Source organism: Gossypium hirsutum, chromosome A03, assembly GCF_007990345.1.
Source record: "Gossypium hirsutum isolate 1008001.06 chromosome A03, Gossypium_hirsutum_v2.1, whole genome shotgun sequence".
NCBI lineage: Eukaryota > Viridiplantae > Streptophyta > Magnoliopsida > Malvales > Malvaceae > Gossypium > Gossypium hirsutum.
Window position 1 is genome coordinate 25,495,491 of NC_053426.1, and position 22,133 is coordinate 25,517,623.

The 22,133-nt window shown below is 33.5% G+C and overlaps 1 long non-coding RNA gene across 1 annotated transcript; it reads left to right on the forward strand.

Moving 5' to 3' along the window:
• The first annotated feature begins 18,648 nt into the window (after window positions 1-18,648).
• Window positions 18,649-21,295, forward strand: LOC121220110 (uncharacterized). The gene is made up of 3 exons (XR_005917286.1): window positions 18,649-18,812; window positions 19,286-19,371; window positions 20,951-21,295. It is a non-coding gene; the product is annotated as an uncharacterized lncRNA (long non-coding RNA).
• Window positions 21,296-22,133: the final 838 nt, after the last annotated feature.

The following is a 22,133-nucleotide window of genomic DNA, read 5'->3' on the forward strand; positions in this document are numbered from 1 at the left end:
GGTTTTGTTGTTTAATTCAAGGTTGAAGTTATTTCCTGGGAAGATTAAATCCCAATGGAGAGGACCCTATACCATCTACCGAGTTTATCCTTATAGAGCTATTGAATTATACAACAATTATAGAGGTACATTTAAAGTTAATGGTCAACATTTCAAACACTACTAGGTTGGTGAAGTTGAATGAGTTGAATCCTCGTTCAAATTAACAGACCCTTGATTTTTCATGAACTCATTTTGTAAATAAATAAACAATTAGAACTTATTTTTTTTAACTTATTACACTTAATTAATTCTATCTAAGGAGATTGGAATTTAAGCTAGATCGTTATGACCCCTCTAACCTTTCCTGGGAATTAATTTAATGTAATTTGTTAAGAAGAAATTTTCTAATTAAGATTTAAAATTTTTAAGTTTCATTTGTTTTGTTTAAATTTTAATTTTTTATATTAATAAACGGGTTCGAATTTGGCCCAAGTACTAATCAGATTTTTTTCTTAAGTAAGTTTATAAATACAGTCAAGTCTGAGGCCCAAGAAAACAAAAAGAAGGGAAAAATCCATACTTCATTAGCACTCCCATCACTTGCTGCCCAAGTAACCCTAATGTAGCTAAATTTTCACTACATGTTGCCCTAATTCTTCCCTATATAAACTCCTTTTCATTCTACTATTTTTCATATCCCTCAAAGCAATTTGCTTAATGCTAAAAATCCCCAAATCTCCCTCTTATACTGTTAGCCTCAAATCTTAAAAGAAACCCTAAGCATCTCTTCCCTTTTTGTTGAAATCACCTATTGTCGCCGCAAGAAGATTGTCAAAGCATATTGTTGTCATTGCCGTACACTATCGTTGCTATCACACGTTGTTACTATCACTACACTATCCTTGTCGTTGCAAGATTTTCATTGCAGCAAGTCCTTACCCACCTTGCTGATTTCTCTTTTCCCCCTTTTGCAGAAACTTTGCCAAATTCTCAAGAAAAGATACCATGTCTCGCAAAAGAACCAGATCTTCAAATACTACTATTGGAAACCCGATTTTGATCGATGAAGAAGTGAAAGAGAGATTTGATTCAATCTTCAAGCATCAACCTATGATGCCGAAAAAAGGTTTTAACTTGAAAAGTCATGATTTGATGGTTGTTTCTATACCGATTAGAAAGAAAATCAATGCTTTCCAGTGGGAATGATTTTGTGATGCTCATTCACTTCCCGATGATGAACTAGTTCGAGAATTCTATGCTAGTTTGACTATACAAGATGCCACTGAGGTTATAATTTGAAAGAAAAAGGCACCTCTTACTTCTAAGTCCATCAATGATTTGTTTAAATTATTTGATGTTAAAGAAGATGAGTACTACCCTATGATGAAAAATAACAATTGGGATTTTCTTCACTATGTGCTTAATGTTGTGACAATTTCCGGATCCCAATGGATTATAAGAAAGTGTCGGAGCCATTCTTGTTGAAGGGAATACCTCAAACTAGTAGCAAAGGTATGGTTTTATTTTGTTCGTTACAATTTTATGCCTATCTCACATAGTTCCACCATCTCGATGGAATGGATGCTCTTGTTATATGCAATCTTGACAGAAAAGTCCATTAATGTTAGGAAAATTATTCTCAAGGAGATTCATGATTGTGCTAAAAAAAAGAGAGGAAGTGATTATTTCCCATCATTAATCACTTCACTTTGCTTAAGGGCCCATGTTAAAACACAAGCAAATTTGAAGGGGCAATATGTTCAAGGGTGCATTACAAATCATGATCTTGAAAGGTTAGTAGTGAAGGCGCATGAGCTGAATCAAGGCAAGCAAGAAGAGCCAACTGAATCAGATACCGATGAGTCAACAAAGGAAACTGAAACTAAAACTAATTCAGTTACAGACACTGAAGAAAATGAATCTAACAAGGAATCGAACAATTCTAAACCAGTTGAAGGATCTACAACCCCTGAACCAGTGGTTGAGCCAGAAAAAGAAACAATCAAGTTAAGTGTTGAACCTGAGTCTACAACTCCAATGCTGACTTTCGCAAGTGCTTCAAATAAATCGGAGTTGTCAATTATGATGGATATGTGCAAATTCATGCAAAATCAACAACAAACTTACTGGAAATATGCAAAAATTAGAGATTGTAACACCCCTTACCCATGTTCTAAGCCGGAACAAGGTACGGAATATTACAGATCACGAAAACATGAATTCACACATTTACCTGATCTTATATAATTAATTCCTCTAGTTTGAACAAAAATAGATAACATTAACAGATATACATAAATACAAGTAAATTATCAAATTTTGAAAAGTAATATTTTAAACCAAATTAATTATGACATATAACAAAATCATTCAGCCCTCTATACATGCCATAATTCCAAAATAGTGTTTACAAAATACCAAAAAGTATTGATAGTTTGGATGGGTCTCTGACGATCTCCAAATCTCTAGCTGGCTTAGTAACTCTATAAGACAAGAAAAAGAAAAGAAGGTAAGCACATAGCTTAGTAAGTAAGTACGAAATTGATATTCAATTTATCAAAGTAAAACAATCATACTAGTATATAATCACATGTTCAGGATAGGCTGTTTTCTGGAGTCCTGGTTTAAAAAAAATCATATCTCGAGCTACAAAAATCGAAATCCAATTCCATAAATTTTCCCTGAAAATAGACTTATATGTCTACTTACTAGTTGTTTTCTAGAAATTTTGGTCTGGCCAATTAGTACAGTTTATTAGTTAAAGTCTCCCCTGTTTCAGGGTATGACTACTCTGACCCCTGTACACTACGAACCAAATTTCTCGCTGTACAGAATCCCAACGACCATGCCGTTTGTTTCCCTTAAAAATATACTCAATAAGGAATCCATGAATGTAAGGTATGACTCTTAATAATGTTTGTACAAATTATGGTGAATTTCTAAAGTCAGAACAAGGGATCTTGAATTCATTCAGACTCTGTTTCACAAGAATCAAATATCACACAATATAGAATTCTTTTCTTCCCCTATTTCTTTTATGTGAAAATAGACTCATTAAGATTTATTTTCATATATCATTTGCATTTTTATTCAACTTCAATGATTTTTGGTAAATTTTTAAAATCATGTAACTGCTGCTGTCCGACACTATTTTATTTCTAACATTCACTCTTGCATAATTCCACCTAGTCCTTTTTGTTATACTAGAATTCACTCAATTATCGAGCACATAGCTCCTAACTTTTCATAAACATAAATTTTCACATATTCACCTTATTACTTTCACATATTACCACTTTATCGATTTTCCCCGTTGAACTCAATGGAAAAATAACAAATATACCATTGTTTACACATATTTCCCCCTTCCACACTTACAGACGAAGCTATCTGATACACATAGTAGCCTGCACTTAGTACTACACATGCGATCAATAATTCGGTACACGTAGTAGCCTACACTTAGTACTACACACGTGACCTCATCATCTGATACACATAGTAGCCTGCACTTAGTACTACACATGTGATCGAAGTCATTGAGTACGCATAGTAGCCTGCACTTAGTACTACACATGCGACTTAATAGTATGATACACGTAGTAGCCTACACTTAGTACTACACACGCGTATTCACAATGGGTCATTCTTATTGTTCCTGTTTCGAAGTTTCAACCGGAAAATCTTTCCTTTTTCACTGTTAACACTTATTCATAATCTAATTAAATTTACAAATTCCATCATGTAATCATTCTATGGACAATCACCAATTCATATGATAACAACATAAAATAACATAAAAAATTGATAAATTATTCATGTACGAACTTACCTCGGTGTAAACTTTAGAAATGTTATAATTTAGTCCGAAAGCTTTTCTTTTCCCCGATCACGATCGATTCCACGTCTTTCTTGATCGATAACAATACATTTAGCTCATTTAACACTCATACTATTTATTTCAATCCAAAAATCACATTATGAAAAAATTACGTTTTTGTCCCCTAACTTTTACAAAATTATGATTTTTCCCCTAGGCTTGGAAATTTAATTTCAGCCCTTATTCTTATGTTTTATGACATGCTGAACATTTTTCTCTTCTATGGAAACATCAAATTCTCACTTTAACATGTACTTATGAACATTAGGTATTTTTACCGATTATGCCGTTTTGCTCGTTTTCACTTAAAACCGAGTAGCACAAGTTGTCTAACATAATTTAAAACCTCATATTTTATCATAAAACACCAAAATACACAAATTTCACCTATGGGTATATTTCCAAATATGAACCCTAGGTTGAATTATTGTTAACATAAGCTAAATCGAGCTACCGGAATTTCAAAAACATAAAAATCATTAAAAACGGGGCTTGAAATCACTTACTATGAAGCTTGAAAGTTGAAGAAACACTAGCTATGGAGAGGGGGGAAATTTGGCCAAGCTTAATGAAGATGAACACATTTTTGTGTTATTTTTCCCATTTTATTTCATTTAATATGCAAATGACCAAAATGCCTTTACTACTAAACTTTCCAAAAATTCCATCCATGTCCAATTTTTGTCCATAGACTTAGAAATTGGTCAAATTTCTATTTAATACCTCCTAATTAATATTCCAAAGCAATTTCATACTAAAAACTTCTAGAATGCAAGTTTTGCAAATTATTCGATTTAGTCCCAAATTTCAATTTAAGCACTTTATGCATAAAATTTCATCACGAAATTTTCACAAAATCATGCAATCATATCATGAACCTCAAAATAATTATAAAAAATTATTTCTATCTCAGATTTATGGTTACAAAACCACTATTCCGATTAGGCCCTAATTCGGGTTGTCACAGAGATGGCTCAATTCGAAATACTTTTAAAAATATCTTTAAGATGGAGCTAAAGAAGATGCTATCTTTGAGAAATGGACGGGAGATACTGACTATGCAAGCGGAGATGGAGCTAAAGAAGACAAGGGGAATGAGTCAGAAAAATAAAAAGGGGGATTCCTGTCTTGTTATTTATTTAATCATTTTTAGGTCTTTAGGAATTTATTTCTTTCGTAATTAGGATTTAATTTCTACAGAATAAAGCATAACAAGTATGAATAAACTTAACACTTCTTTAGAAAGAAAAAGACTAAGCAATGTGGTAATAGGAATGAACATGTCTAGGATTGGGTTATTAGGAAAGACTTGGTATTTAAGCAGTCTTAATGACTCACCTCCCTTTCTTTACAATCTTGCCTAGTGTTTAGTTTTCATTCATTACTTTGTTCTTACAATGAGGACATTGCTTCTTTTTAAAGGGGGTAAGGCAAATAAATTGCTCAAATATTTAAAATTTTTCAAGTATGTTTCAATCATTTCTTTCATAAGTATGTTTTAATAAATGAATACTTAGAGACATTTTTTGTTAATGAGATAGTTTGTATGCAAGTATGAATGATGATTTTATCTAAGTGAAAGCATGTTATCATGAAGAATGGAATGCTTGTATGATCTTAGCCTTAGTAATGTTTGCCATGAAAACTTAGTTTCTCTTGAGATTAGAAATGCATGAAGGTTTATATATTTAGATTTGACTTAGTAACTTTCTTGAGGCGAAATCCTAGGGGACATAAAAATCTAAAATGATATAGGCACTACTTCATCGGATCGTTTTAGCCTTTTCAAGCCAACCCTATGATATTAGACCCTTGAAAATATAGTTTTGAGCTTAAAGGCCTGTTTATTGTAATGAACCTACATTATAATCCACATTATCATCTTTTTAAATTATCCTAATTTTGTGCACCCATCTTAACTAAAGTTGTCTTGGTAGTCAACATTTGAGGAAATTTTCAAAAAGATGTATGTGCTCATGCTTAAAAAAAAAAGAGATGAAGGAAGAGAAAAGAAAACTTTTCTCAATCTCCAAAAAGGAAAAATATATGAGCTTGAGTTCAAAATAAGTTTGGGGGTGTTCCAAAGGTTCACTTAAAGAAAAGGTTGTATTTCGAGAAATCCAAGACAAAGTTAAAGGTTGAGATTTTGAAACCAAAATGTCTCATCTCTTAAAATCCCCACATTTAACCGAGCCCCATTACAGCCTTATAAAAGACCTATTGATTTTATGATTATGTCATCTACATTAGTGGAGAGGAAGTACTAAATTCAACATATGAAGATCATAAATAAGCCTTATGATTGTTTACTTGATTGATAAAAAATTATGTTGAATGAAGAATATTATCTGTGGCTGTGACACACATACAAACTATGATTCATGTTGGCATATTTTGAAACTTAGTATAAAACTCTGAAGAATATTATCTGTGGCTGTGACACACATACAAACTATGATTCATGTTGGCATATTTTGAAACTTAGTATAAAACTCTAAAAATGCTTGCATATGAATTACATGTTAATAAAGAAGATCTATGAACATGAAGTGATTAATGCATGATTATGGGACAAAGATTGATGCTGCTTACACATATAGCAATTTTGCCTTAGCAAGACCGTTTGCTGTGCATAAACATTACTCGAGACGAGCAATGATTTAAGTTTGGGGGTGTGTAAACTAAAAAATATATAGGATGCTTCCTATGTAATTTATCACCAATTTATCACCTTTTTACTTATATTCATTGTTAAAACTAAGTAATTGTTTAATAAATTAATAAAATATGTGAAAATATGAAATTAGGACTTGGGAATTATTAAAATGTGATTTTATGCTTTATTATGTAGTTTTCATGCATAAAATGGCTTATTTTAGATTTATTTGAACATAGTATATTTTTAAGACATAAAATGGGCCATGCATGATTAAATTAAAGAATAAAATAAAAAATTATATTTAATAATTCATCTTAAAATATTTCATTAATAATTTGGGTTTTAATTAATTATTTAAATTGGATAAATTTTGTTCTTTGGTCCTCTAATTTATCTATTTGTTTTGGACAGGTCTAATAGCTTTGCTAGATTACAAAAAAAAATTCCAAATTGAAGACCAAGTTAACCCAAATTCGGCTACACATGGCTGTCCACATAAAACACTTTTTGGTTTAATTATACAAGGTCCTTGCAATGTTGAAGAAATTAAAGATTTGCCCAAAGATTTACATTTGACCGAGTCTTAGTCCTGAGTTGTTATGGCATTTAAATTGCTTAAAAATCAAGCAAAATTCAACTCAAATCCACCAAGCATGGTCGGCCACTCATTGTAAAAGCTTGAAGAGACTAAACCTCTCTATTTTTAGCAAACTACCCTCCTCTCTTCACCTATAAATAAGACCTCATTTGATCCCTCATCATTCATCCCTCATCCCTCATCATTCTCTTTTCTCTCTCAATTTTCTTTAGCATTTTCCATTTCCCACGCCTAGCATCATCTCTTCATAGAGATTTTAGCAATTAAGCCTCTTAAAGTGCTCTCATTCGGCCACCTTGGAGAGCCATCAGCAAAGGATCATCTTAATAACACGTTGGTCAGAATCTTGGGTTACAGCCGCTCTGATTTGGGTTTAATCTTTCTTTTCTTTAATTTAGTCTAAAAATGTTTGCTATGTGTTATTTGTTCTTATTTACAACAATGTTAAGCTAGGATGACCGCTTTGATTAAATAATATTTATTTGATTCATACATATAATGTTTGTGCCTCAATCGATCATGTTTTCAATTAAAATCAAGTTTGTATTTCATTCATACGTGATTGAAATACACCTGAATTAGCTGAGCGATCCTAACTAGACGACGACTAGTGGACACATAATTGAAATGTGCATACTGAATTTAGATCCTAACCCCATTAAATTGCAGGTTGCATAACAACTCTAACCAAGCTCTGTTATCTGTATAGTTTTAGATTTGTTTGATTAAATTGTTTCAATCCTAACACGTCCTTGTTACCTCACATGAATGCTAAGAAACCCTTAGTAAATAAGGATCAGTAAAATGCGTATGTAATAAGTAAAGGATTCCAAAAGTACCTAATGTGGTTTCCAAACTCGTGAAAGATCGAGTTGCTATGGAATGTTTTTCCGAATGTTAGTAAGCATGTTGATAATAAATTGAGTTTAATTAATGTAATTGTCCTAGTTTATTTATGTTATAATTGTTGCAAATTGTGTTTAATTTTGCTAAAATCTATTTCATTCATATAGTTTGCATACTTATGATAATCTGCATTAAGGATCATTTCATTTAGTTTAATATATTCAATTTTCACTTCTCAACCATATTGTGTTTTTATTTACCAAGTTGTTAGTATAATTTTACAATTAAGTGATTAAACACAAATACAATCCCTGTGGAGACGATAACTCGATACTTACTTATTACTTGATAACAGCTGTGTACACTTGCACAAACTTACGCATTACAAAAATCTACAAATTTAGGGAGATTACAACTCTTCCCTCCAAAAAGAAATTTCGGCCTCAAAATTTACCTAACTCGAAAAGGTAAGGGTATTGTTGGCGCATCAAGTCCTCAAGCTCCCAAGTGGCTTCCTTAGAACCATGATTTTGCCAATGTACTTTAACTAGAGGAATGGTCTTCCTTCTCAAAACTTTAACTTCATTATACAATATCTGAACCCGCTTCTCCTCAAAAGACAAATCTGGCTTTAACTCAATCTCCTCCACTGGGACCATATGCGAAGGGTCAAATCGATAACGTCTCAACATGGACACATGAAATACATCGTGAATACAACCCAACTCCGGACATAATTCAAGCTAATAAGCAATAGGCCCAACACGCTTCAAAACCCCATACGGCCCAATAAAACGAGGGATCAACTTACCCTTATGACCAAATCGAGTATGTTTTTCTAAGGAGACACCTTAAGAAAAAAAATCCTCAGCCTCATACTCTATCTCACGCCTTTTAAGATCTGTATAAGACTTTTTCCTATCAGAATTGGCCGTTAGTCAATCCCGTATCAAACGAACTTTGTCCTCAGTCTCTGCCACCAACTCGGTACCCAAAACTTTCCTTTCCTCTAACTCAGTCCAACAAAAAGAAGTGCGACACTTCCAACCATATAAAGCCTTATAACGCGCCATCTGAATACTTGATTGAAAGCCATTATTATAAGCAAATTCAACCAGTGGCAAAAACTCCTCCGAACTCCCTTGAAAATCAATCATACAACTCCAAAGAATATCCTCTAAAATCTAAATTACCCTTTCTGATTGACCATTAGTCTGAGGATGGAAAGTCATACTAAAATTCAGACGAGTACCCAATGCCTCATCTAGCTTCTACCAAAAATGTGAAGTAAAATGTGGATCTCGGTCCAAAATAATGGATACTAGAACCCCACACAATCGGACAATCTTAGAAACATACAATTTCACTAGCTTCTGTAACGAGTAGTCAGTCCTTACCGGAATGAAATAAGCAGACTTAGTTAATCGATTTATAATAACCCAGACTGAATCCTTCTTAGTAGACGTCAGAGGCAACCCACTAACAAAGTCCATAGTTATTCGTTCCCACTTCTACAATAGAATTTTAACGGGCTGCAACAACCCAAAAGGAAGTTGATGCTTAGCCTTAACTTGTTAACACATCAAATAATGTGACACGAACTTAGTCACTTCACGCTTCAAACCTGACCACCAATACAAATCACGAAGATCGTGATACATCTTATCACCCCTATGATACATAGCATAAGAGCTACTATGCGCTTCCAGCAAGATAAACTTTCTCAATTCCATATCTAAATATAACACCCCTTACCCGTATCCGAGGCCGGGCTAAAGTACGAGGCGTTACCAGACAAACATACAAACATTAAACTAAAATACAAGCCATAAAATTTTATTCATATTTCAAAGTGTTCATTTTCTTACACATAGTCCCTTATTTGAGTCTACGGAGCCCAAAACATACTTTAGAAAGGGTTTGGGACTAAACCGAGAACTTACGAAAATCTTGGAAATTTCATGCTTTAAGGCTCCACACGCCCGTGTCCCAAAGTCGTGTTCCATACACGGCTGAGACACATGGTCGTGTCTCTGCCTGTGTGGAATATACCTAGGCTATTTTCCAAGCTTTGGTCAACCTTGATCTCTTACACACTTATACAAAATCAAAAGCATATAACATGGTATTCATTTAATGATTAAACATCCTCAATTAAACCACGAACATAGCATTTGTATGTCATCATACATGTGTCTCTCATACTCATTTTACCTTGTTTATTATAGTACCACTTATACATTTATACCAAGATTATCATCTTACCAAATATCTTCAGCTTAATCATCAAGCATTCATATTTAAAGCTAGATCATATCTTTATAAAATACCACGATTCAGATGCGCAGAATAACATGTTTGCCTGAAACATTTCAATTCAATTCCATACCCAACAAGCATTACATTGAGACTAGTCATAAATATATATATACATACATGTCATGATACATAACATTCTCTTTTTGTTTTCTTATAAACACATATCATTTATTTCATTATATCAATATTTCATATACCATAGTTTCCATGTATTCCACATATATTTATTTTTTCATCCTCCTCCTCTCCATTCCACATCCTTAATGTATATAGCATTCTTGTAAGTACGATTTCACAATTTACTAATAAATGTTCACATCAAACAGTCCACACGAGTCATAGTCACTTAATTATTTATAATTCGAGCTACAGAGCTCTAAATTAAGATATGTAAATTTCCCCTGAAACTAGACTCACATATCTTTCCACCATAAAATTTTCATAATTTTTGGTTTAGCCAATTAGTACAGTTTATTCATTAAAATTTCCCCTGTTTCACTTTCTGACAGTTCTGATCTCTCTTCACTAAAAAATAATTATCTCACAGTACACAACTCAGATAATGTTCTTGTTGATTTATCTTGAAAATAGACTCATTATGGATTTTAAAATTATAATTTTGAGCCTCTCATTATTTTTCTCCAAATTTTTGTGATTTTCCAAAGTCAGAACAGGGGATCACGTAATCATTCTGAATCAGTCTCACAAAAACATAAATATCTCAAAATATAGGATTCTTTTGCTTGCTCTGTTTCTTTTATATGAAAATAGACTCATTAAGCTTTAATTTGATATCACATTCAGTCTCTGATTCAATTTCTAATATTTTTGGCGATTTTTCAAAATCACGTCATTGCTACTGTCCAAAATAGTTTTATTGCTAATTCACTCTTTCACAATTTCTTTGTATTAACCTCATTTTAACATACATATCACAAATCATTTTCACCACATTTCATACATCACAAGTATAGGCCCATGATCACAAGGTCACCATAAAATCATCCTCATGTATAACTTACTTGTTTATAACCTTACCACATCCTAGTCACTTAATGAACACATCATTCACATAACCAAGTTCCTGCACTTATTCATCACAAAACTCACAAAGCAATACATAGAGAGTCTCCCGTTGAACACTTCAGATCAATCCTCGATACTTGGTAGTTTCAGCACATAGCACCACCCATCATATAGTTCGGCTCTCTTGTACACATGGTGAACACTTAGTACCACCCATGTGACCTAGCCAGTTTATCTCGTAGCTCTCTTCTCTACATGGTGTCCTTCACTTGGAACCACGCATGCGACCTAGCTACATATATCCCGTAGCTCTCTTGTCTACATGGTGTACACATAGTATCACCGATGCGACCTAGCTACATCATAATGCCTTGTAGCTCTCTTGTACACATGATGTGCACTCAGCACTATACATGTGACCTAGCTACATACCATCTGTATCATCCAATCTTTCCGAAGGTTCAACTGGGATTTCTCTCTCTTTTCCAACAATTTCACCAATCAAGTAATTATCCAATACATATTTCCAATATTTTTATAAAATATCATAATACAAGTAATAGTGATGTATTACTTACATATAAACTTACATCTCATTTAATATCAACGCAATAACATTAAATTACACATTGTCTTATTAAAAATCATATGAACGTACAATTTCCCATAATATCCATAATCATAGAAATCACATTTATGTATGATAATTCAATGCACTTCATGTACCATAGACATATTTTTAAATCAATTCATAAACTTGGCACCATAATCATTTAATTTAACATAATTCAATTAATTCACTAAATTTAACTTTGAAATATAAATTACAGCATTATTGTTGTATTATTATCATACCAACTTACATACTTTCAACACCTCGGAGATCATAGTAAATATATCAATTTTACATTGAAACATGCATAAATTAATGCTTATTATACATATGAACTTACCTTGATATTAAAACGGCCATTTTACCAACTTTTCTAATTTTCGATTTTTCTCTCATTCTAGGTTCAAATCTCGTTTTGCGGGATCTAAAACATCATATTTTACTTATTTAATTAATGTACTATTCAAAACAGTCCTTAACTCAAACTTTGTAAAAATTACAATTTTGCCCCTAAACTTTTTCATATTTACACTTTTGCCCCTAGGCTCGGGAATTAAACTTCATCCCTTATTCTTATGTTTATGACATGATGATCACTTTTCCCTTCTATGGCAACATCAAATTCTCACTCTAACATATACTTATGACTATTAGGTATTTTTACCGATTAAGCCATTTTGCTCGTTTTCACTTAAAACCGAGTAGCACAAGTTGTCTAACATAATTTAAAACCTCATATTGTATCATAAAACACCAGAATACACAAATTTTACCTATGGGTATTTTTCCAAATATGAACCCTAGGTTGAATTATTGCTAGCATAAGCTAAATTAAGTTACCGGGACTCCAAAAACGTAAAGAACTTGAAAAACGGGGTTAGAACAGACTTACAATTGAGCTTGGGAAGCTTGAAAACCCTATCCATGGAGTCTCCCTTGGTATACACGTCCATGGTGAAGAAGATGAGCAAAATTGGCTTTTAATTTTGTATTTTAATTCATTTTACCCCTAAATGACCAAAATACCCTTACTACTAAACTTTCCAAAAATTCCATCCATGTCCAATTTTTGTCCATAACTTAGAAATTGGTCAAATTGCTATTTAGGACCTCCTAATTAATATTTCAAATCAATTTCATACTAGAAACTTCTAGAATGCAAGTTTTGCAACTTATTCAATTTAGTCCCTAACTTCGAATTAAGCACTTTATGCATAGAATTTCTTCACGAAATTTTCACACAATCATGCAATCATATCATAGACCTAAAAATAATCATAAAATAATTATTTATATCTCAGATTTTGTGGTCCTGAAACCTCTGTTCCAACTAGACCCAATTTTGGGCTATTACAACTCTCCCCCCTTCAGAGATTTTCGTCCTCGAAAATCTTACCGGAATGAGGTTTAGTAGCTTTCTCATAATTTCCAGCATTACTAACTAATTGTTTTCAAGACAATACTTTCAGAAACACTCTGTCATCAATTTGAATCCCAAGATAACTCAGTAAACTCTGATATTTCTCTAACTCTGTCCTTCACTTGTCAACCATTCTCAGACTCTGGTCATATCTATAATTATTTTATCACTGAACTCTTTGATTCCACACTTAGGAACATAGTCAACATGATTCTCATGAATTTCCGTTATATACACCTCATGGGTAAGGGGGTGAGGTCGTACAGTCTCTAACTCGATTCTGACATATATCTATATGACACATTTTTTTCATTATCCACATATGTCATTATAATCATACTATCCACTTCAAACAATTTATTATTCATACCTGTCTTACATAAAATTTCCAATTATCTCATTTCAAACAAGTGCACTCACTCATACATTCTATGAATTTTGAATAACTTTAATCGTCACATTTACTAATTAATTTAGTCAAGCATGCAACAGCATATGAAGGCCAAACAAATATGAATAAATATATCACTATATAAACTTTCATCTCACATATTATCACATATACATATATCACGAATTCTTATTCATACCTTTTCGAGTTTAAGACATCATAGCTACACTTTATTCAAATACTTCAATACCGCTATCAAATGGTCAGATGTAGCTCGGTTGGAGAATATTTCATTTTAAACAAAATAGTCCTTATTAGTGTCGGGAGACATCACACTATCACATATTTGTGGCATGTATAACTAAACTCTTACACTTGCTATGTTAGTCCGAGAATCGACTAAACCTGCTCTGATACCACTAAATGTAACACCCCTTACCTGTATCCGAGGCTGGGTTAAGGTACGAGGCGTTACCAGACAAACATACAAACATTAAACTAAAATACAAACCATAAAATTTTATTCATATTTCAAAGCGTTCATTTTCTTACACATAGTCCCTTATTTGAGTCTACGGAGCCCAAAACATACTTTAGAAAGGGTTTGGGACTAAACCAAAAACTTACGAAAATCTTGGAAATTTCATGCTTTAAGGCTCCACATGCCCATGTCCCAAAGTCGTGTTCCATACACGGCTGAGACACATGGTCGTGTCTCTGCCTGTGTGGAATATACCTAGGCTATTTTTCAAGCTTTGGTCAACCTTGATCTCTTACACACTTATACAAAATCAAAAGCATATAACATGGTATTCATTTAATGATTAAACATCCTCAATTAAACCACAAACATAGCATTTGTATGTCATCATACATGTGTCTCTCATACTCATTTTACCTTGTTTATTATAGTACCACTTATACATTTATACCAAGATTATCATCTTACCAAATATCTTCAGCTTAATCATCAAGCATTCATATTTAAAGCTAGATCATATCTTTATAAAATACCACGATTCAGATGCACAGAATAACATGTTTGCCTGAAACATTTCAATTCAATTCCATACCCAAAAAGCATTACATTGAGACTAGTCATATATATATACATACATGTCATGATACATAACATTCTCTTTTTGTTTTCTTATAAACACATATCATTTATTTCATTATATCAATATTTCATATACCACAGTTTCCATGTATTCCACATATATTTATTTTTTCCTTCTCCTCCTCTCCATTCCACATCCTTAATGTATATAGCATTCTTGTAAGTACGATTTCACAATTTACTAATAAATGTTCACATCAAACTGTCTACACAAGTCATAGTCACTTAATTATTTATAATTCGAGCTACAGAGCTCCAAATTAAGATCTGTAAATTTCCCCTGAAACTATACTCACATATCTTTCCACCATAAAATTTTCATAATTTTTGGTTCGGCCAATTAGTACAGTTTATTCATTAAAATTTCCTCTGTTTCACTTTCTGACAGTTCTGACCTCTCTTCAGTAAAAAATAATTATCTCACAGTACAGAACTCGGATAATGTTCTTGTTGATTTATCTTGAAAATAGACTCATTATGGATTTTAAAAATATAATTTTGAGCCTCTAATTATTTTTCTCCAAATTTTTGTGATTTTCCAAAGTCAGAACAGGGGATCACGTAATCATTCTAAATCAGTCTCACAAAAACATAAATATCTCAAAATATAGGATTCTTTTGCTTGCTCTGTTTCTTTTATATGAAAATAGACTCATTAAGATTTAATTTGATATCTCATTCAGTCACTGATTCAATTTCTAATATTTTTGGTGATTTTTCAAAATCACGTCACTGCTACTGTCCAAAACAGTTTTATTGCTAATTCACTCTTTCACACTTTCTTTGTATTAACCTCATTTTAACATACATATCACAAATCATTTTCACCACATTTCATACATCACAAGTATAGGCCCATGATCACAAGGTCACCATAAAATCATCCTCATGTATAACTTACTTGTTTATAACCTTACCACATCCTAGTCACTTAATGAACACATCATTCACATAACCAAGTTCCTGCACTTATTCATCACAAAACTCACAAAGCAATACATAGAGAGTCTCCTGTTGAACACTTCGGATCACTCCTCGATACTTGGTGGTTTCAGCACATAGCTCCACCCATCATATAGTTCGGCTCTCTTGTACACATGGTGAACACTTAGTACCACCCATGTGACCTAGCCAGTTTATCTCGTAGCTCTCTTCTCTACATGGTGTCCTTCACTTGGAACCACGCATGCGACCAAGATACATATATCCCGTAGCTCTCTTGTCTACATGGTGTACACATAGTATCACCCATGCAACCTACCTACATCATAATGTCTTGTAGCTCTCTCGTACACATGATGTGCACTCAACACTATACATGTGACCTACCTACTATACTTTGAACACCACGGAGATCATAGTAAATATATCAATTTTACATTGAAACATGCATAAATTAATGCTTATTATACATATGAACTTACCTTGATATTAAAACGGCCATTTTACCAACTTTCCTAACTTTCGATTTTTCTCTCATTCTAGGTTCAAATCTCGTTTTGCGGGATCTAAAACATCATATTTTACTTATTTAATTAATGTACTATTCAAAACAGTCCTTAACTCAAACTTTGGAAAAATTACAATTTTGCCCCTAAACTTTTTCATATTTACACTTTTGCCCCTAGGCTCGGGAATTAAACTTCATCCCTTATTCTTATGTTTTATGACATGATGATCACTTTTCCCTTCTATGGCAACATCAAATTCTCACTCTAATATATACTTATAACTATTAGGTATTTTTACCGATTAAGCCCTTTTGCTCGTTTTCACTTAAAACCGAGTAGCACAAGTTGCCTAACATAATTTAAAACCTCATATTGTATCATAAAACACCAGAATACACAAATTTTACCTATGGGTATTTTTCCAAATATGAACCCTAGGTTGAATTATTGCTAGCATAAGCTAAATCAAGTTTCCGGGACTCCAAAAACGTAAAGAACTTGAAAAATGGGGTTAGAACGGACTTACAATTGAGCTTGGGAAGCTTGAAAACCCTATCCATGGAGACTCCCTTGGTATACACGTCCATGGTGAAGAATATGAGCAAAATTGGCTTTTAATTTTGTATTTTAATTCATTTTACCCCTAAATGACCAAAATACCCTTATTACTAAACTTTCCAAAAATTCCATCCATGTCCAATTTTGGTCCATAACTTAGAAATTGGTAAAATTGCTATTTAGGACCTCCTAATTAATATTTCAAATCAATTTCATACTAGAAACTTCTAGAATGCAAGTTTTGCAACTTATTTAATTTAGTCCCTAACTTCGAATTAAGCACTTTATGCATAGAATTTCTTCACGAAATTTTCACACAATCATGCAATCATATCATAGACCTCAAAATAATCATAAAATAATTATTTATATCTTAGATTTTGTGGTCCTGAAACCTCTGTTCCAACTAGACCCAATTTTGAGCTATTACACCATAAGTATACAAATACGACCTGAGAAACACAGAATTCCATCATCATTAGATCCAAAATTTGTAGCCTTACCTTCATCCATCAACTAAACCTGCTTAACCAGAGACTCATCCTGAGACTGTTTACTCCTAATATCACCCAACAAGATGGCTTAACTTTAAACTTAGCCAGAATCCCACCATTGTTGAATAAACTTCGACGACGAAGCATCACCCTCAAATCAATCATTGGTCTCCGACTAATAGCATCGGCTACCACATTGGCCTTGCTAGGATGATACTATATCAAACAATCATAATCCTTACGCAACTCGATCTAGCGATATTGCCTAAGATTTAATTCTTTCTAAGTGAGGAGATATTTCAAACTCTGGTGATCTATATCAATAATGCATCTCTCACCATACAAGTAATGCTTCCATATCTTAAATGCAAAACATACAACAACAAGCTCAAGATCATGAGTTGAATAATTACCTCGTGCTGCTTAAGTTGCTTGGACATGTAAGCAACGCTTTACCATCTTGCATTAATACATAACCAAACTAGTATGCGATGCATCACTATACACAATAAACTCCTTCCTAGACTCAGGCTGAAGCAATACGGGTGCCTGAGTCAAAACCGATTTGAGCTTCTTAAAGCTCAACTCCTGCTTGCCATCCCAAATAAATGGAGTATTCTTACGTAATAACTTAGTCAAAGGTGCCGCTATCAAAGAAAACTCTTTCACAAATCTTCTATAGTACCCTGCCAAACCCAAAAAACTTCGAAGCTCAGTTACATTCCGAGGCTGCTTCCATTCTAAAATCTCCTCTATCTTTTTACGACCCACTCGAATACCCTCAGCAGAAACCACGTGTCCCAAAAAGGTAACCTCACCCAACCAGAACTTGAATTTTCTTAGTTTAACATACAGTACTTTGTTGCTGACGCTAGAAACAGAATGTCAAGGTTTTTAGACACGGGCTAAGACACAAGCGTGTTATAGCCAAGTGAGGGACACGGTCCATGGACACAGGCTCGGGGCACGGGCTTGTCCCTTTGTGTGTAACAGCCCGATTTTGGGCCTAGTCGAAACAGGGGTTTCGGGACCACTATTTTGAGGCTAGAAAAAATTATATTAGTATTATTTTATGAGTTATAATATAATTTTATAAGTGCATGTAAATTTTGGTAAGTTAATTTTAGCAATTTCTAGTCCAATTTCGAAAAAGGACTAAATCGCGTAAAAGGTAAAAAGTTGTGTTTTAATACCTAAAGGTGTTAAATTGCCTTGTATCTTAAATTGGGGGTATTTAAAGTGAAATTAGGCCATTGAAAGTGTGATGGCCGGCCATAGGAGACAAAATTGTTGAAAAGTCAAAATTAGGTGAAATTTGGTCACCAATTTTGACTAGTTTTATTATTAACAAATCAAAAAGAAAAAGCTATCATTTTTCTCTTCTCCTTCACTGAAATATGCAGCAAAGAAAGGGCTTTGAAGCTGGAAATTTTCAGCAACATATTTCCCTTGCTTGTAAGTGATTTTAATGTCTTTGCTTGATGATTTTTACATTTTTGGAACCCCTAAAGCATGAGCTTTCATAAGAGGGGACTATTTTGCAAAATGATGAAGAGTCTAGGGTTTTTCCATGAGAGTAAATGTGTTGTTTGCTGTGTTTTTATGGAAGATTATGAGTCCTAGTTGTCTAATAAACAACTTTTGTGGAAGAAATTGCATGAAAACACCTTAAAAAGGGCTAGATTGCTAAGTTGTAAAATGAGTTGTAAATGTGTGAAATAGTTGAAATTATGAGTTGCTATAGTTATGAAAATGGTTCATCTAGACTCAAGGAGTAAAGAAATGTGATAAAAATTATTTTACGAGCCTAGGGGTAATTTGGTAATTTTGGCAAAATATAGGGGCAAAATTATAAAAAATTGCCCAAGTGTGTCAATGGACTAATTTGATCAGTACATTGTTTTAATAAGTTGAATGTGCTATTTTAGATGATGAAAATCGAGATTTGGACCTAGAACGGAAGAAATCGATTAAGGGATAATTACGTCTTTTTTTTCACCTTTGTGGTATCGAGGTAAGTTCATGTGTAAATAATGTAACATAATTGTTATTTTTAAGTTATTGATGTTAAATATATAATATGCTGATTTTTATCATGAAATATATGCTTAGTGGTTATTTTCGAATAAAATGCAAGTTATGTGTATTATCTGTTAAATATAAAGTGCTACCGAGTATTGGTTTCGGTATTTTACGGAAGATGGCAAGGATATGTGTTCGAGGAAAATCCCGTTTGAACCTTAGGAATAGATTAGGATACAAGTGACATGTCACTACGATGGTTGAGCATCCGAACTCGTTGAGTTGAGTTCGAGTTCACTTAATTGGATGCGAATGTTTGAACTCGTTGAGTTGAGTCTGAGTTCGTGAGATGTAACTAGGCATCCGAGCTCGTTGAGTTGAGTTCGAGTTCACTTATGGGCGGGTTACATGGTAGCTTGGCTACATATGTGGCACTTATGTGCAAACTTTCCATATATCCGAATTATATTCAAATGTGTTCAACAGGTAAAATTCTACTCAAATGGAGGAATACTCGAGATGAAAGGGATGTATTGGTAAATGTTGTGAAATGGATACTTTGAACAGGTATGTACTTAACCCTCAGGTTGAAAACTCGACATAACAACAATATGGTAAGATGGTAAATGAAAATGTGTTATGAATGTCTCGGTGATGATTATACAAACGATGTTGTATTAATTTTGTGAACAATGATCATGAATGAGTAATTTAGCCTTGACAGATTTGAGTTACTGCAGTAGTGTAACTTTGAAAATACACTAAAAATAGTGGAAAATGAGTTAGAGGCAGAATAAAATATGGGATTAAATCTTAATGAGTCTATTTTCACATGAAAGAAACAGGGGAAGAAAAAGAATTCCATATTATGTGATATTTGAATTCTTGTGAAACAGGGTCTGAATGAATTCGAGATCCCCTGTTCTGACTTTAGAAATTCACCAAAAATTGTACAAAATTATTAAGAGTCATACCTTACATGCATGGATTCCTTATTGAGTCTATTTTTAGGGGAAATAAATAGCATGGTCGTTGGAACGTTTTACAGGGAGAAATTCGGTTTGTAGTGCACAGGGGTCAGAGTGGAAATACCCTGAAATAGGGGAGACTTTAACTAATAAACTGTACTAATTGGCCTAACCAAAAATTCTAGAAAAAAATTAGTAAGTAGACATATTAGTCTAGTTTAAATAGAAATAGACGAGAACATTATTTGAGTCTTGTACTATGAGATAATCAAACTTTAGTACAGAAGGGTCGAAACTGTCAGACAGTGAATCAGGGGTAACTTTGAGGAATAAACTGTACTATTTGGCTTAACTAAAAATTCTTGAAATTTTATGGAAGAAAGGAAAATAAGTCTAGTTTTAGGGAAAATTAACGGAACTTAATTCGGAGTTTTGTAGCTCCAGATATAAATAATTTAGTGACTGTTGCTCAGAAAGACAACTTGTAGTGAACTTGAGAATATGTTGTAAACATTGATAAAACAAGTTAATGAGTTGCTTATTGTTTTCATATGAACTTACTAAGCGAAAGCTTACCCCCTTCTTCTTTCCCATGTTTTCTAGAGTTTCCAGGTTAGCTCGGGTTGGAGGCCGTCAGAGATATTATCACACTGTCGAGTTAACGCTATCGGCGTAAGTAAACTCAAGTGATTCTAGTCTATGGCGTGTATAGGGTTTTAATGTGAGTATGTAATATTATGATTTAGCCAAAGCCATTGGCTTGTTATTAAGGTAGTATTAGTCATGTAAATTGGCCTATGTCGGCTAATATCGTTATGGGCCCATATGATTATTCTTATGCATTATGTTATTATCTCTTGTGATGTGGCTTACAACATGTATGCCTAGAGATTGAATTGAGATTCATTGACGAGCTAATAACTAATGCAGGATTAAGTGATTGGTAAATAGTTAATAATGCTTCATCAATGGTTTGTGGATATGATTATGCATGCTTTGTGATGGACATGAGGTTTGATGACATGTTGATAGCTATAGCATTAATATGGTAAAGATGAAAGAAAAACTTATTGTAATGGTTGCATGTGAAATTACCATGGTCATGTCATGTTAGGAAGGTTTAAGTGCCTAATTTTGCCATGTTGTATGCTATTGTATAAGATGCGTGCATGTGTTGTGAGTGTGACAAAATGGCTTGGAAAATAGCCTTGTATTTGTCCAGGTTTTGGACATCGGTTCGGGACATGGGCGTGTCCTTAGCACCCGGGCGTGTGTTCTATACCTACACGGGCGTGTGGAGCCTTGATACAAGAGATTTCCTAAGTTTTTCATGAGTTCTCGATTGGGTCCCGAACCACCCCGAATGCATGTATTGGGCCTTGTAAGCTCGCATAAAGGACAGATTGCATGTGAAAAGAAAAGTTTTTAATTATTTGAGATTTCATGACCCTGTTTAGTACGAAAGTGTTAGTAAAAGTCAGGTAGCACCTCGAACCCCGTCCAGGCATCGGATGCGGGCGAGGGGTGTTACATTTAGTGGTATCAGAGTATAGTTTAGTCGGTTCTCGGACTAACCTAGCGTAAGAGAGTCTAGCTATACATGCCATAGTATTACTTGTGATAGTGTGATATCTCTCAGGCCTAAGAAAACTGTTGATTAAGAGAGGAATGAGTTCCAACCGAGCAAATCTTGATAAAGATACGAGTAAAGTTGAGATTATTGAATCATGCTTATGATATGCTGAAAATTGGGAAAGGTATGAAAAGAAATCCATATTTTTTTCAT